The sequence below is a fragment of the Macrotis lagotis genome, chromosome 2, assembly GCF_037893015.1.
Source record: "Macrotis lagotis isolate mMagLag1 chromosome 2, bilby.v1.9.chrom.fasta, whole genome shotgun sequence".
Taxonomy (NCBI): domain Eukaryota; kingdom Metazoa; phylum Chordata; class Mammalia; order Peramelemorphia; family Peramelidae; genus Macrotis; species Macrotis lagotis.
In genome coordinates, this window is record NC_133659.1 from 48,036,120 (window position 1) to 48,049,364 (window position 13,245).

Genomic DNA, 13,245 nt, shown 5'->3' on the forward strand with positions numbered 1-13,245 from the left:
AGGTGGCAAAGATGTGCTGTAGAATTTTGTAATGGGCATATTAGCATCCTAAGTGTAATGAAACAGACATTTATGAAACACCTGCCCTCAACTGTTCCTCACAACAAATCTGGGAGATGTTATTATAGCCATGACTTAAAATTGAGGAAACTAAAGCAGATCAAGATGAAACAATTTTGTATTTTGATAAATCCTTGCAATGTGTCTCTTTCTAGATCACAGCATGTTCATCGTCCACAGGTTCACAAAAGTACTAATCGTCTATGACCAAATTTGAACTCAGGTCTTCCTGACTCTACAACCAGTGCTCCATTCATAGCACCAACTACCTGCTGTTAAAGACATAACAAGATGGTGGATATATACTTGACACTTTTGATTAGTAGGAAAATAAGAGAAAATCATAGAAATCATATAAATATTCAGTGACACTGGCCTCCTGTCTTTCCATAATTAAGAGAAACCATCTGTCAGCTCTGGCAATCTCTCTGACTGTCCTTCAGCCCTGGAATTCTCTTCCCGCTTCACTCTGACTACTGACCTCTCTGACTTTCTTTAGTTTCTAGTTGACAGGAAACCTTCTCCAAATTCCCTTAACTCTAGTGCCTTTCTGCTGGTAATTATTTCATATTTATCCTCTATAAAGCTCGTTTTACACACACACACACACACACACACACACACACAAACAAACATATATATTTGCTTGCAAGTTGTTTCTTCCTTTAGATTACAAACTCCTTGAATATATCCTCCAGTGCTTAGCACCTATGTCAGATACATAGTAGGTATTTAATAAAGATGGATTAATTGAAGTAATTACACTAATGGAAGGAGTGGAAAAATTATCTGGTCACCAATTTCCTTCTCCAGTGGATTATAAACTTCTGGAAATCAGTCATCATTTCATTTTTATCTAGCACCTAACATAATACTTGCAGCATAGTGGGTCCTTATTAGATGTTTAGGATTTTAACCAGAGCTCACAATCTAGAAGGAACCTTGGATGGCATCCAACCCAACCACTTCAATTTAGAATTAAGGAATCAGGGACGAGGGCAGGAATTGTACCCTAGTGCTCAGAATCCACAGCTCGTGATCTTTCCACATTACTAAGCTCCTTCTTTAGGTATTTAATAAATGTTTGTTGTTTGATTGCCAATATCTAACATATAGTAAAGATTTAGTATTTTTTTAAATGATTAAGCAATGTATTGAGATCAGAGAATTTGCCTCTATTGCATTCAACACACATTTATTAAAACATGACTAGATTCCTTTCAGCACACTAGAATTTTATGTATATATATATATATATATATATACATATATATATATATATATATATGTACATACATACATCTATTTTTCAAGGGAGTAGGATACCATCCTACCCTCAATGGGCTTACATTCTGTAGATCCCAAGTGTTAACTAAGTACTCTGGGAGTTTAGTGGTCCTCTGCTGTTTTTCCTTAACCAGTTTGACAAATGGTATGCTGCAGTAGCAAGGCAAATAGTGCCTCAGGAAGCCAAGTAATGAGTGTTGATGGATGGATATGTAAAAGCATCCTGGACATTTCAACTTCATTTAATGAAAGGGAAGATAGGCAGTAGATAAGGAATAATCACAAATCCTGATTTCATCGTAGTTTGTTTTAAGACCTCAGGTCAGAGGTGGAATCTGTGTGATCCTCAGTTTCCCCAGATATGAAATGAGGAAGATAGCCATCCTTATGGTTTGTTTTGTTTTTAATGCCGTTTGATATAATGGGTTGAATTCTTAATTGTGGGTGAGGTCTAATTACACAATTAAGTTTATAAACCCTTTTGAAATCTTCTTATGAAGACAGGTTTTACCTAACCTTGACTGCTGTTATTTTTTTTAAAGATAAATAGAATAAACAGACCTGTTACAGCCATGCCATTCAGCAAAAGCCATTCCACATTGACATACAATTCACACTTACCCAAGCCAATCATTACATAAAGCTTATGACTTTTCTATTTATAAATACTGAAAAGATTTGAGGAAATATACATCTTCCAAATATCAAGCACTCAGCAGGGCCAGCTCCTCAATTAGAGAGATTCTAGTAACTGTGCCTAAGAGAGGAGTTTCTGATATCAGAAAGAGATTTACTCAGACCACAGCAGCATTGATCTATGGGGTAAAGAGACATTTATTCAGTTGATCTTTCTGTGGGAATTGGGACTTCATTGCCACATTTGTGACCTTGCTTCTAACCACTAACCTGGAGATGGCAGGGAGGAAGGGACAGAGGGAACAGGTGGATTGAAAAATAGCAGTTATTTCTTTCCATCCAGGTCTGCCATGGGTCATGTTGACTGAAAGATGTCTCCTATAATAGAAGGTATTCATGCATAACTTTGTATTTTGGGAGACTGACTGTGAAGACAGGAAGCAAAGGTTTTATGAGTGTGAGGAAGATTCAATATGGAAATTCCCCCTCCTAATTCAGCTTTTAAAAGACTTTTGCAACATGCTTGAGTACTGAGTTTAAGTGACTCCCAGTTATACAGTTTATATGTCAGGATCAGGATTTCATTCTAAGTCTTCCTGACTCTGAGTTCAGCCTTTCATCCCTTGCTCATACCTCCTCTTGTATGCATATGGCAGGCTTAAACAATTTCTCCCTAGTGGCAAGAGAGCTGACTTTGGATTCATAAATAATTTTTCCCTCTTTCCTTTTCTCTATCACTGATGGAACAGCAGTTCAAGTAATTAACCAATTTGAGTCATAGTTTCTTGATCTGTAAAATGGGAACATTAGAGTATTTGACCTTTGAAATTCCTTGAGTCACTAAAACTTGGATGCTTTTATCCTTCTCCCTGCCTCTTCTACTCCCCCCACCCCCAACTCCTCTCTCTTCATGCTAATGAAAGAACATTAGATGATTCAAGTTAAAACCCATCAACATCATCATCATCATCAACATCATCACAAATTGATTTAACATAATTAAGTACAATAATGTAGCATCATCATCATTATCTCAGTCTGCCTGAAATGCCAAAGAGAGGCTCCTCCCTTCTCTCTCTTCTATTCCCACAGCTTTTAAGATGAAGGAAAGTTATTTCTTACCACTGTTTCTCTGTCTATGCTCTTTTCACATCTCCTTACATTATTTTTTGACAAGGGAGTTTCTGATTCAATGTCTCTATCTCTATTTCTCTATACCTAGTCTTTCTCAGTCTCTTTTTGTCTCTCTAGATCTATCTTTTTCTCTATCTCTCTCTTTCTATCTGACGCTATTCCCTTCATTACTAACTGGCTATTGATCCTGGACTACAGATAAAGTGATAACGATAGTCCATATTGGACAGGGACATAGATTTCACTCAGTGCTAGAGTGATGCTGCAAAGAATTCCTCCAAATTAGATTATCCTATTAACTCCACTTAAGTAGTGATAAAAAAATTAGAAAACATCTTTGTTTAGTCTAACAAAAAGATTCCTAAGTACATTTATCTTGAGAATCAGAAGTTTCTAGAAATAATGTTTAAGTGGCATTTCTGTACAAAAACTCTAGCTTCTCTTCCATCCTCTCCCTTTTCACCTTTTTTTGTTGTTGTTTTTTTTTAAGAAAATGAGTCACCTTAAAATCAAGTCAATAACCTCTGATCGCTGAGATTAAAGATTTATATTTAGCTGTGAGTGTATATCGTCCCAGGTCTTTTTAATACATTTGCCATTTCACCCCAAGGAAAGCTATCTTCCAACAGAAAATGCAGAGTATGACTTTAAATACGTTTTTATTTTCTAATTGGTGGCTCCTGCTTGTACTTTGGTGGATAAGTGGAATGGACGAGGTATGGCATCATCCTTAATTAATCGGTGTGCGAGCTCCTTAAGAGGGCACACACAACTTGTGTTATTAAACGGTGTCATGTCAGACTTAATGGATGTCATTATGGGGTTCCTTGGGGATCAATCCTTGGACCATTGTTATTTATGATCTTTATAAATGAGCTGACAGGTCGGTGCACTGAGTGCAGCATTCATCTTTATGCTGATGAGACAGTCCTCTGCCAGAGAACCCAGTCATTCAGTGAACTTTGAAGTAGCTCGGCATGGGGATTTCAAGAGAGCCATTTTTGCTTAGTTTGAAATCAAATTGCTTTCAACAAGGCAAAGACAAATATGCTGCCCTTTGGGGAAGAAATTCTCCAAAAAAAACTGTATATACAAAAAGGAAAATTACTGGGGTGATCAAGGGGATCTCTGGCTACATCTTTGATGGAACTGTCTCTGGAAGAGGAATTCAGAGGATGGAAAGGGCTTCTGAAGCTAGGGTATTCATATTTGATAGGACTACACAGCATCCAAAGAGAGGCAGTCAGGATGAAAAATCATGAATTAAACTCTTATCTCCATGAGGAATTAAATAGAAGCAAATGGGAAAGTTGACCCTGGAGAAGAGAAAACTGAGGGGATGAGATATTTGCCTTCAAGTCTCTAAAGGGCTTTTCTTTAGGAAGAACAATGGAAGGGAGCAAACATTTATTAAAAATTTATTATGTTAAAATATTCCATTTGATCCTCATAGTAATCCTGGGAGATTGATGTTACTATTATCCACAAGTTTTTTCTTTTCTTTTTTTTTAACAATTGAGAAAATGGAGGCAAATGGCACTAAATGAGTTTCCTGGCTCTCACAGAGATGGTAAGTAGCTGTTGGTTGAATTTGCACTCAAGGGAATTTCTTGACTCCTGAGTCCTAGTTCTATACATTGTGCCACCAACTTCCTCTATGGAAGAAAGATAAGATTTTTGACTGATGAGAAAATAAAAAAAATGAACACAAAATTTTCCCGAAATTAGAGCTATCCCAAAGTGGACTGACATGCCCTGAAAGTCATTGGTTGCCCTCTCACTGAAAGGCTTCAAACTAAGACTTGTCAGGCATGAGGGGATTCTTTTAGGATATGAATTGGGCAAGATTTCTAATAAAATTCCTTCAAATTTAAGTAGTTCTTTCATTCTGTGAAACTTTGTCTGAAGATGGCAAAAAGTTGAAGATGGGGGGGCAATATCAAAGGCACTTTTATTTCAGCATAATAAACATAACTGAGGTTAGTCCATAACTGTCAAGAATAAGAATTGGAAAGAGAATCTTCTAGAAGTATCCACATCCAAAGTGACATCTTCCCTGTACTCACCTCACCCTGCTTTCCCATCTGTATCCACCATGTCTTCATCCGGCATATCCATCCTGCACCAAAAAGAATCAAGTCAATATGATGTATTTCTTGTTCCTAGTTACACAATTTACTATTCTCTTCTTTTGTTGTTTTTACTAGCAATGGGTGATAGATTTTGAGCTGCAAAGACCCTCACAGTAATCTTTAGTTCATAGAGAAGAGACCTAAATTACACAGAGGGGTCAAACATTTGGTTTAAGTAACCCAGGCAGGAAATAAAATATTTCCCTTAAACTCTTATTTAGTGACTTCAAGTCTTTTCCACTGGACAGAGACTATAATGATCAAACTTCTGTCAATGGTAGTAAAGAATAGTTTCATACACAATGCAGCAAATTGTATTCCTAGAGATACATTCAGAAGATTTTTCTATGAATTTGGGAAAAAATTCATGAAAGAATCTAGGACAGCTTTGCAATTTTTCTCATAATTGGAATCCCATAAGCTAAGGAAAAATACTTTGGTCTATAAATGAGATCCCAATACTTTCTTTGATTGGAGGGGAGTTGAAATGGCACTTCATTAATATCCTTGAATACAATAGGGATTCCAAAAAAGACTAATTTCACAGAGGGAAAGGCAGGTCCTAGCTTGTGTTTGATTTAGAACAGTCTATACGGCATTGTTAGCAGACCCAAGCTGGAGAATTACAAGTTGGCAGCCGTACCAGGAGCTTGTATTAGCTATTCTTATCCAATAGAGAGCTTGAGGTGATAAAACAGATTTTAGTGTTTCTTGAGAATGACACAGGAGATGGGCCAGGAGGTGCCTCACAATTTTGGAGATAATAAACAAAACATCAGTGGGATGGTGACACTCACCAGTGATTGGGAGCATAATGCACATTGTAGTTACTGGCTCTGCCAGCAACCTCCTTTGACATGATATTCTAAATGAAGGTATTTTTTGTCATTATAATTGCACCTCAAATCTGTCTCTCTCTCTCCCTCTGTCTCTCTCAGTTTCTCTATGTCTTTTCTCTGTCTCTGTCTCTCTCGCCTTCCTTCCATAGATAGATATGGAAATAGAGATACATTCCTATAGCTACATTTAATCAAATCAAGATAACAAACATTTGTTAAGTGATTGTTTTGTATTAGGTTCAATACTAAGAACCAGGGATATAATAAAAAACAAAAATAGTTGTTGTCCTCATGAAGCTTACATTCTTACATAAAATCCTACTCATTTCAGTGTCTCATCACAATGGGAAAGTGATCTGAAGATCTTAGAGACTATGCCAGAGTAATGACAGGATCTCTAAAGGAAAGAAATTTGGTACAGTGGCATAAGTTCTATACTTGGAATCAGAAAGACAACTTCAAATGTAGCCTCAAATATGTACGAGTTGTATTATGGACAAGTCACTTCATTTCTATGATCTGTTTCCTCATCTGCAAGTCAGGAAGTTAAATTTTAAGATCTGCAAGGTCCTTTCTTGCTTTGAAATTATGATCCTATGAATATCAAAGTTGGGTTTTAAGCTGACTTTCCTTCCCCACAATCTTCTCTTAAAGAGAAATTTCCCCAAGTTTAGCTATAGCTTACATGGAATGGAAGTAAGCTAAATTCCTTCTAAAATGATTTGGGAAAAAAATGCATTAGAATTGTTGTTTGAATCAGACAAGCCTTAAATAAAGCTTTGGTCGGCTTGAGATTCTGTCAACATCATTAGATTTGGTCCCAAAATCCTAGGGCTCATACTGAAAAGGTCTCAGAGGCCTTCTCATTCAAATCTCTCATTTTGCAAATGAGGAACCAAAACCCACATATGTTAAATAATTAACCCCAGATCACACCAGCTACCACTGGCAGAACAGGTATTGAAGTCCAAGTCCTCATACTCTCTGTTAAAGACTCTTTTCCTTATAACATATGGCAAGTCATTGGTTTAAATACTCAAGGGGAAATATATTTGATTCAATACAAAGATTTTTTCATTCCAAGTGATTAGACAAATAAAACAGAGATGAGTGGAGCAAAAGATTCCTTAGAGACGTGCTATTATCCTTGATACCTGAGAGAGTTAAAAGCAAACCAGATTTATAGAACATGTACAAATAACAAGGGATGATGTAACTTTTTGCTGCAGGTCTGGGCGGAGAACCAAGGCAAAGTTTTGACTGGTCTTGTGAGTGCCTACCTCCCGTACCTCTTCCCCAGTGTCCTTTGAAAACTCCCTCAGAATTTCAATCTAAGAAAAAAAGGAATTTAGTGTAGGCTTTGTATTTATTTTCTGGTGTATAGATTTGTGCTATTTACTTTTGCATCTGTTTCCATCTCCCATTAAAGTAATCTTCAGTCTTCATATTCATTTTAGTTTAGTAGGTTGCCTGACATACAGTAGGAAATATAAGTGTTTGTTAAATTGATTGAATTGAACCTAGTACAACCTCTTTAGTTCCCTCAGGAGACTGAAGCCCTTAAAAGTGAAGAAACAGCCCAAGGTTATGCATCTAGTAAGTATCAGAGATGAAAATTTCAAGTTTTCTGATGCCAAAGCAAAACTTCTTCAAATATTATAAAATTCATTACAGCAAAATCATTTGCTTATTATAAGTAACATGTATATGAGGGAATAGAAGTAATGATAACTTCAATATCATTATTTATTCTAGTATTATTAATTGAGTATGCTAACATTTAGTAACTTGAGATAAAAATTTTCAAATGTTAAAAATTTGGAAGTACTATGCATTTTTGGATATTGATCAACTAAATATGCACCTGAAGGAAGGAGAAATGCATGACTCTAATTAGCTACACTAATTGTCTTCTTTCTTTGATATTGTCATTAAATGATACCCTACCACCAATTTCTTTTACCGTAAGCAAGTAACAAACAGTGAAAAGTATGAGTGCAGTGATATAATAATTTTCTTTTTTAAAACCATATTTTACTTTGGAGATTTGTTTAATATTATATCATTAACCATTATTAATCATCCTGAAGTACTATTGTCTCCTCATCTTCTTTGACCTATAATTTAAAATATTTCAAAAGTTTCAAACTTTTCTTCTATTTGTCATTTGAATTTTGTTTTGTGTTTAAATATATATATATATATAATTATATTAAACCAAAAGACATAACTTGTTTATAAAACTTTGAAGATCTTAAAAAGTTTTATTTTTTTAAGTGTTTATCATTATTTCTGCAATAAAATTCATTGTCAGGAATTGTTTTATGTTTGTCTTTTTATCCCTAATTCTTACTTCTTTACATGGCACATAGGGGAAGTTTATTAGATATTTAGTTGTTTGATGAATTTTTAATACTGATTTATTTATTTATTTTTCTAACTATGTGCAACAGAAGTTTTCAACAATCATTTTTGGAAAGGTTTTGAGTTTCACATTTTTCTTCCTCCCTACCCTCATTACCCTCCCTACCCCTTCCCCCTGACAGAAAGCAATCCAATATAGGCTCTACATGAATAACCGTGCTAAACAAGATTCCATATTAATAATGTTGTGAAAGAAGAATCAAATCAAATGGGGGGAAATGTTAGAGAGAAAAAAATAATACCTAAGACAACCTTAAAAATTAAAGATAATAACTTTTATCTGCAATCAAACTCCTCACTTCCTTCTCTTGTATGAATTGTATTTTCCATCATAAGGCATCTAAAGTTGTCTCTGATTAATGTATTGCAGAAATGAACAAGTTCATCATAGTTGACCATCACCCTATGTTACTGTTAGTTTGTGTAATGTTCTTCTAGTTCTGCTCCCTTCACCCAACAGCAGCTCTTTCCATACTTTTCTGAAATCCTTTTCCTCATGGTTTCTTAGAGAGAAATAGTGTTATATCACATTCATAAACCACAATTTGTTCAGCCATTCTCAATTGATGGGTGTCCCCTCAATTTCCAATTCTTTGCCACCACAAAGAGAGCTACTATAAATATTTTTTTTACATTTGGGTTTTTTTACCCTTTTTTGAATCTCTTCCATTTTTATGGGAGAGTTCATTCCATTTTAAACTCACAGTTATAATTGTTAATTCTTTATTAACTTCCAGGTTATCTCCCCTTCATTTCTATTTTTTTCCCTTCTTTCACCCTATTATCCTTAGTATTTTGCTTCTGAATGCCACCTTCCTCAATCTGTCCCTCTTTGTATCAGCCACCCTCCCTTTTCTTCCCCCATTCCCTTTTCCCCATTTTTCTCTCTATTCTATCAGTTCCCCCTGCCCTTCTCCAACTCTTTCCCCTCCTAATATTTAGGAGCAAGAAAAATTTCTAAGTCCAACTGAGTCTATGTGTTCTTCCCTCTTTGAGTCAAATCCACTGAGAATAAGATTCAAGCAGTTCTCATCCCCTCCCTTTTCTCCCTATACTGTAATAGGTTCTTTGTACCTTTTCATGAGATATAATTTACTTCTGCCCCTTCCTCCTGCCTCATTAAAATACCTCTTTAAATTGTCTTTTTCTTAATATCATCCTATCTAAGTCAATTTATGTCCATACATTCTAGATAAGCAAAATCCCTCAAATAGAGTTACAGTTCTCAAGTTTCCTCTGTAGGGAAGTATCCAGTTTAATTTTATTGAATTGCAATCTTTTTATTTTCCCTGATTTCTCTTTTCCTGTATCTCTTGAATCTCCTTTTTAAAAATCAAATTTTCTGTCCAGTTTTGGTCTTTTCATTAGGAAAGTTTGAAATTTATCTATTTTGTTAATTATTTTTTCCCTGAAAAACTATGTTTAATTTTGCTGGATAGTTGATTCTTGGTTATAATCTAAGCTCCCTTGCCCTCCAGAATATCATATCCAAGGTTCTTTGATTATTTAATGTTGATCAACCAGGTCCTTTGCAATTCTGACTGTTGCTACTTGGTTTGGAAATTGCTTTTTTTCTGACCTCATGAAGGATTTTTCCTTGATCTGATAATTCTGGAGTTTGATTACAAAATTTTTTGGCATTTTCATTTGGGATCTCATTCAGGAGACAATTGGTAGACTCTTTCAATGACTCTTTTGCCCTCTGGTTCCAGGATATCAGGGCAGTTTTTTACTTGATGATTTTCTGAAGAGAGGAGACTAGGCTCTTTTTTTATCCTGGATTTCAAGTAGTCCAATGACTTGTAAATTATCACTCCTGCATCTATTTTCCAGATCAGTTCCTTTTTACCAATGAGATATTTTACATTTCCTTTTTTTTTCATTTTGTCTGATTTTGTTTAACTGATTCTTGGAGTCCCAAGGAGTCATTAGCTTCAATTAGTCCCATTTTATTCTGCAAGGAATTTTCTTCAATTAGATTTTGCATCTCCTTGTCCATTTGATCAATTCTATTTTCAAAGGAACTGTTAACTTTTTTGCAATTGTCCAACTGTATTTTTGAAGGGATCATTTTCTTTTTTTGCATTCTCCCAATTATATTTCAAAAATAATAATTGTCTTCAGTCACTTTTGTTTGCAAAATGTGAATTTTCTCTTGCATTTTCCCCAATTTTTCCATTTCATTTTTAAAATCATTTCTGAGCTCTTCCAAGAAGTCTTCCTGGACTCCAGTCCAGTTCAGATTCTCCTCTGGAGCTTTACATGTACTTCACATGCATGCCTCTGAGTTAATGTTTTATCCATTCTTATCTTACAATAAATCCTGCTTTTCTTATTTATGCTTAATTATCTTCTATTTTATATATTTTTCATTATCTTCTATCCATCCTTTTTCCTTATTACTTTCTCCTCTTTCTTCCTTCCTCCTTTTAATTTTTATCTATTTTAATCTACCTATTATAATTTACTTATCTTTCTTATTCATTTTGTGATTTGTTACCTATATCAAGATTCTTGTTTTGGGAAATAGGTTCCCTCACTTACTTTCAGTGTTGAGAACCCTAGAGTTTTGATTACAGACCTGGGGCCATCAATGTTAGGAATTACAGGGATTTCTTAGTGGGATAACCAGTAAGGAATGCCAGAAGTTCTCTCACTCTCTGTATAGTGTTGGGGATCTCAGTCACCCACTGCCTAGGCTATTGGAAGAGTTGAGAATAACTTGAGTCTGTCTTTGGGTTGTCTAAATAGAGGAATACCAGACCCTCTCTGCTGGGTCTCAACACGGGGTTGGGCCATCCAGACCAGTTGAACTGCTGCATGGGGGTCTTGGGCACTGATGCTGGCATTCTCACAGTCAACCTGAATCTGAACTGTAAAATTCTTCATTATAGATCTCTCCCACTGCCTAGGATCTCTGTGTTGGATTTCTGTTTTCTGTCCTGCGTACACTCATGCTCCCCCATAACAGACCTTGCTGAAAGATGTTCCAGTGTGTTCTATTGTGGGTTTTATTGCTCCAAATGCTGTTTAGGGCTTGATTAATGCTGTTTCTGAGGGAAACCCAGGAGAACTTAGCAAAGTTCCTGTTTTCTCTCCACCATCTTGGTCAAAAGTTGATTGATTTCTTAAATATATGGCATTTTGAGCTGAAAAGATTTATAAATCATCAAATCTAATCCACTCAGTATACAGATAAGAAAACTGATACTCCTAAAGAGTAAAGACTTGACCATATTCAAAAAGACAGCAAGCAAATAGAATCAAGATTTGGGAGAAATAAAATTGATATTATATCAAAATTATGCATTTCTTCTAATTTTCAACTTTCAAATGATCCTTTTGTGTTTCTTGAGAATGATGTATAGCTTCTTTCCAGAAAGTGCCAAAGAACAAGGGAAGACTAAAACAGTTAGTGAGCCACCTCCATCACCACTTGCCATCACCCTCTGTCCCAAGCTAATTTCCTTTTTACTGCTAAGTTTGGGTACATTATTTATATTATGCAACCACTCAGGGTTAAACTGACTGTCTTGAGATCCAAAGGAAGCAGCTGGACCAGGTGTGTGGTCCCAGCCAAATATTCATACATGCAGTGGATGTTACTGTAGAAACCTCAGCCATGGCCAAGTTCACTGGAGCTGAATAAAAGACATCTTAGCTGGAATCCACTCACAGGCTGAATCTTCTATCTAAGACTAGTTCCCAAATTTAAAAAAAAAAAGTCAAGAAACTGGGTTTTTAATTGTTTTATTTTATTTTTGAGAGGTAATTTCGTTACCCTAAATGAGTAATTTATTATTTTTAAATCAACTGGAGATATTCAAAAATGATCCATATGACTTCTTGCTTTTATGACTGAAGACTAAGTCTGAGAATAGCAAAATAGCACTTAGAAAATGTTAAAATTTATGGAAATTTAACTTACATCTTTGATTCCAAATCCATTACTCTAGATATGAGTGGGGGGAGGGAGTAAGGAAGAGGAGAAGGTAATAAGCAAAGGAGATGAATAGAAGATAATGAAAAAAAAGATTAAATGGAAAATAATGAAGCATAAGAAATAAAATCAATAAGCCAAGCCCCAAACATTCTTAAGTGCCTTCTATGTGCCAGTCATTTTGCTAAATGTTGGGGAAAGAAAATAAAAAATTACAACAAAGTCCTCCCTGTTCTTAAAGAATTTGCATTGGAAGAAAACTACATATATATACATATATATATATATATATATATATATATATATATATATGCATAATATAAATAAATGGAATGAGGGGGGAAAAGGAGCAAGTAAGAGGGAGAGAGATGACAGAGGCAGACAGAAAGAGAGACAGAGACAAAGAGTCAGGGAGAGATTACAAGGTCTTTAAATAACATACAAAAGAGTTTATATTTGAATCTTTGGGGCAATAGGAAGGAAACCATTGGAGTTAGTGAGTAATAGAGTGACACCTTCAGATATGTACCTAAAGAAAATTATTTTGCCAGCAATGTGTATGATGGGCAGGAAAGGAGAGAAACTTAAGACAAAGAGTCTAATTACAAGGCTGCTTCCATAATTTGATGGGAAATGATGAAGGCCTAAACTGTGTTGGGGGCTGTGAGGGTAAAGAAAAATAGATGAGAGAGATATAGAGGAAGAAATGCCAAGATTTGGCAACTGGTTGGATTCTGGGGTGAGGGGCAGTATAGAGCCCCAGGAAACAATGAATTAATAAACCTGGGAGATA

At 35.4% G+C, this 13,245-nt stretch overlaps 1 pseudogene; it reads right to left on the reverse strand.

The window, feature by feature from the left end:
• The window catches only part of LOC141511861 (heat shock cognate 71 kDa protein-like), a 32,222-nt pseudogene extending 20,821 nt beyond the window's left edge, over window positions 1–11,401 (reverse strand).
• Between the last annotated feature and the right edge of the window lie 1,844 nt (window positions 11,402–13,245).